The sequence below is a fragment of the Rhinopithecus bieti genome, unplaced genomic scaffold (genome assembly GCF_001698545.2).
Source record: "Rhinopithecus bieti isolate Rb0 unplaced genomic scaffold, ASM169854v2 scaffold_5002, whole genome shotgun sequence".
Taxonomy (NCBI): Eukaryota; Metazoa; Chordata; class Mammalia; order Primates; family Cercopithecidae; genus Rhinopithecus; species Rhinopithecus bieti.
In genome coordinates this window covers 1,940,475-1,945,291 of record NW_016804830.1, presented here as the reverse complement: position 1 = coordinate 1,945,291, position 4,817 = coordinate 1,940,475, and the positions used below count along the sequence as shown (strand labels likewise).

General features: G+C 46.5%; 1 protein-coding gene across 1 annotated transcript in view; it reads right to left on the bottom strand.

The window, feature by feature from the left end:
• The window catches only part of ZNF573 (zinc finger protein 573), a 52,593-nt gene extending 48,235 nt beyond the window's left edge, over nt 1–4,358 (bottom strand). Inside the window, exon 1 of the mRNA XM_017870570.1 lies at nt 4,319–4,358. The gene's annotated coding sequence lies outside the window, so the exon portion shown is untranslated. The remainder of the gene's footprint in view (nt 1–4,318) is intronic.
• Between the last annotated feature and the right edge of the window lie 459 nt (nt 4,359–4,817).

Here is a 4,817-nt window from a genome sequence, read left to right as displayed (position 1 = left end):
TTTTTTTTTGAGACAAGCTCTCACTCTGTTGCCCAGGCTGGAGCATAGTGGTGCGATTTCAGCTCACTGGAGCCTCCACCTCCCAGGTTCAAGCAATTTTCATGGCTCAGTCTCAGCCTCCCGAGTAGCTGGGATTATAGGCATGTACCACCATGCCTGGCTAATTTTTGTATTTTTAGTAGAGACGGGTTTCACCATGTTAGCCTGGATGGTCTTGAACTCCTAGCCTCAGGTGATCTGCCTGCCTCGGCCTCCCAAGGTAGGTATGTAGATTTTTTAGACATAATGTCATTGCCCACTTGACTACTTTAAACATAACTTTTATATGCACTGGAAGACCAAACAGGCTCACCTTATTCTTTTTTTTATTTTTTATGTTTTTTTTGAGACGGAGTCTCGCTTTGTCGCCAGGCTGGAGTGCGTGGCACGATCTCGGCTCACTGCAACCTCCACCACCCAGGTTCAAGCTATTCTCCTGCCTCAGCCTCCCAAGTAGCTGGGACTACAGGCGCCCGCCACCATGTCCAGCTAATTTTTGTATTTTTAGTAGACATGGGGGTTCACCATGTTGGCCAGGATGGTATCGATCTCTTGACCTCATGATCCGCCTGCTTTGTCCTCCCAAAGTTTTATTTTGATACTTGCCTTTATCTCTGTGGTCTGGAACCAAACCCACAATATCACCAACATATGCCTATACAGCATAATCCCACATTATAACCACTCTTTTGCTTACATCCTCACCTCCATGAGCTTCTCTGCTTCATTTTTGCTGAAATACAGTTGTCTCTCAGTATCTGAGGGGGACTGGTTCCAGGACTCCCACGGATACCAAAAATCCATGGATACTGAAGTCCCTTATATAAAATGGTATAGTATTCACTGGGTGCGGTGGCTCATGACTGTAATCCCAGCACTTTGGGAGGCCAAGGCAGGCAGATCACGAGGTCAGGAGTTTGAGACCAGCCTGACCAACATGGTGAAACCCTGTCTCTACTAAAAACACAAAAATTAGCTGGGTGTGGTGGCGTGCATCTGTAATCCCAGCTACTCAGGAGGCTGAGGCAGGAGAACTGCTTGAACCTGGGAGGCAGAGGTTGCAGTGAGCCAAGATTGCGCCACTGCACTCCAGCCTGAGCGACAGAGAGAGCGAGACTCCGTTTCAAAAGAAAAAAAAGTACAGTATTTGCATATAAACTACATGCATCTTCCTGTATACAGATGGTCCCAGACTTACAATGGTTTGACTTACAATTTTTAGACTTTAGGACAGTGTTAAAGTTATACTCATGTAGTATGTTCCTGGATTTCCAACGGAGTTAGTAGTTTATCTGGATGCAACCCCAGCAGAAGTTGAGGAGTGTCTGTACTTTCAATAATCTCTAGACTACCTAAAATACCTTTAAAAATATAAATGGTATATAAGTAGTTGTTATCCTGTATTGTTTAGGGAATAATGACAAGGAAAAAAGTCTGTACATGTTCAGAACAGACACAACCATCATAGGTAAGCCTAATTACACTTTCAGTCTGTGGTTGGTTGAATCCATAGATGTGGAACCCACAGAAACAAAGGGCTCATTGTATCACAACCTTAGTTAAATCCAACTCTTTTTTACTCTATGCTTGATCTTATGCAACTGGTATGGTCAAAGAAAAATGTGTGAGCCATGATGTGCCACCTCACTCCAGCCCGTGCAACAAAGAACCTGTTGCTATTAAAAAGAAAGAGAAATATATGCAGATTAGACTCATATTAAAATGGTCACAAACCAGAAGCAGGACATTAATACTGCCCAGTATTCCTATTCATTTTCTTCCTTCCTTCCTTTTCTTTCTTTCTTCCTCTTTCTTCCCCTTTCTTTCTCTCCCTTCCTTTCTTCCTCTTTTTTTTCTTTTCTTTCTTCTCTTTCTCTCTCTCCTTCCCTCCTTCCCTCCCTCCCTTTCTTTTTTTCTTTCTTTCTTTTCTCTTTCTTTCTTTCCTCTCTCTTTCTCCCCTTCCTCCCTTCCTCCCTCCCTCCCTCTCTCCCCTCCCCCTCTCTCCCTCTCTCTCTCTCTTTCTCTCTTTCTTTCGACAGAGTCTTGCTCTGTCACCCAGGCTAGAGTGCAATGGTATAATCACAGCTCACTGCAGTCTCAATCTCCTGGGCTCAAGGGATCCTCTTGCCTCAGCCTGCCACGTGGTTGGGACTACAGGTGTGCACCATCACTCCCAGCTAATCTTTTGATGTTTTTGTAGAGACAGGGTTTCACTTAGTTGCCTAGGCTGGTCTCAAATTCCTGAATCAAGTGATACTCCTACCTTAGCCTCCCAAAATGCTGGGATTACAGGTATGAGCCATGGCACCCAGCTCCCATTCTATTTCGTTTCTTTTCTTTTTTTTTTTTCTTTTCAATTGAGATGGAGTCTCACTCTGCACCAGAATGAGGAGTGCAGTGGTTCAGTCTTGGCTCATTGCAACCTCCACCTCCCAGGTTCAAGCGATTCTTCTGCCTCAGCCTGCTGAGTAGCTGGGATTACAGGCATGCACCTCCACCACGCCTGGCTAATTTTTGTATTTTTAGTAGAGACGGGGTTTCACCATGTTGGTCAGGCTGGTTTCCAACTCCTGACCTCAAGTGATCTGCCCTCCTCTGCCTCCCAAAGTGCTGGGATTACAGGAGTGGCCACCACACCCAGCTCCATTCTATTTTCTTAATAATTTCCTTTTCTTACTCAGACTATCAATGAGAAAATCTTGGCTGACAGTGAAACCGCATGTTAGAAAGTTAGGCCTCAACAATATAAATATGCTAAATGAAAAGCATTATACTCTTACAACCTTAAAAGAATAAGTTACCCCTTTGTCTCAAACTACATCAGTAACAGCAACAATAATCGTAAAGAGAGGAAGATTGTTGTCCTTGATGCTAAACTGAATTTTTAGGTTCTCTTTACCATATGAGAATACATGGAAGAATCTGAATGATACGCCAAATGAATATGAGATGATTTTTTTTTTTTTTTTTGAGACAGTCTTGCTCTGTAGCCCAGGCTGGAGTGCAGTGGCAAGATGTCGGCTCACTGCAACCTCCGCCTCCTGGGCTCTCCTTCCTCAGCCTCCCGAGTAGCTGGGATTACAACCATGCACCATCATGCCAGACTAATTTTTGTATTTTTAGTAGTGATGGGGTTTTGTCATGTTGGCCAGGCTGGTCTCGAATTCCTGACCTCAAGTGATCCGCCCGCCTTGGCCTCCCAAAATGCGATTACAGGCATGAGCCACCACACCCAGCAGAATATGAGAACGTTAATGAGATTCAGCTCAATGGCTCCCAAAATCTACTGGAAAGAAAGCAGATTGGTATTAGGACATTCAGACACATTTCAGACAAAGGAAAGCATGCCCTAAAACCAGTAATCTTAGGAAAGAAAAAAGCCAACTAGCCTAAACTTTGATTTTTAGATGTGAAAGAATTTTTTTCCTCCTCATCAGAGTCCTTTTGAGGAATAGCAGGGCCAAGGAGGGGGAAAAGAATCATGAGTTACCAGGTCTTTCCTTGAAGCAAGGAATGCCTTGTAACACAATACCCTCCACACCTTCCCTGTTCACACACTTTAACACATGGAGGTAGGAGGGAGGCTGGAATCTGGGTATGAGTTCACAGCAGGTTCCTGGGGTCAGAGCTCTGGGAAACTCGAGGTTCTGAGACAGGTAGCTCGCTTTCAGAGTTCACAAAGAAATAACCTCCCAGGCGTTTCCAATCTCACAGCAAGTCAATGCCTTCTTGCTGGAAAACTTCATTTAGAGTTCAGTATCCAGTTTCCCTCTTGCAGACATTTTTGTGTGTGTGTGTCAGCCGCAAGCAGCTGTGAGGAGAGAGGGGAGAAGAAGCATCCAGGAACCTACAGCCACGACTCAAAATGACACCGAAGTGCCACCGCAAACAACGTACATGAAAAGGACAAGCACCTCATATCCCCGTCACGCAAGCACAGCCACTCACTCACCTGTCACAGCCTCACAACCGCACCCACCGTCAAGGAGGCACATCACAGCCTCTCACACGCACAGTTTCTCTCTCACACACTCTCAAACATTCTCCATCTGACATATACAACATTCTCTCACGTGCGCACTCAAATACCCTCCTCTGCTGTTCATGCACCCACGGGCCTGAGATTCCGATAACAACTGGTCATCCAACTACAGGCTTCCACGGTTTAAGGGCTTCCTCCACCACCCCGGCCGGTTTAGGTTGGCCTCCAATGTAACTTGATTGCCCGGAGCTCTGCCTGCGAGTACCCTGTGCCTATCCTGAAATGAGTTCAACTCACCTTGCAAAAGAACCACGCGAAAACGGAAGGGAAGCCATAGATTGGGTGTTTCCGTTCCCCTCTGGGAAATGTAGTTTAAGCCTAAAGATACATGACCGCGGTGGCTTGTGGGAAAAGTGTCTCGGAACCCCCAAATCCCGGTTAGATTGCAGGCATCGCCGCACGCTGGCTCTCGGAGGTTTTAGTCTTCTCACTACCCGGAGTGCGCAGACACAGAGACTTACTGCGCTGGCGAAGATGGCTGAGGCGAAGCCATGTTCGACTTGTCCTCGGATCCTGAGGGTTTCAGTGACCACAGAAGGCTGAGAAGGGGAATCCGAACTCGGAGCTGCCGGAAGCCTCGGGCTGGTTGAGTGTAGAGCCGGTCGGGGAGGGGGTTCAAGGTGTGGCAGCGAGGGCGAGCGTGGGGGGTCGGGTATGAGCTCCGGAGGGCGGGGACTCTGCTCTGTGTCCCCTGAGGAGGTCCAGCCTTGTTATAAGGTATGAGAAAAGTAACTTT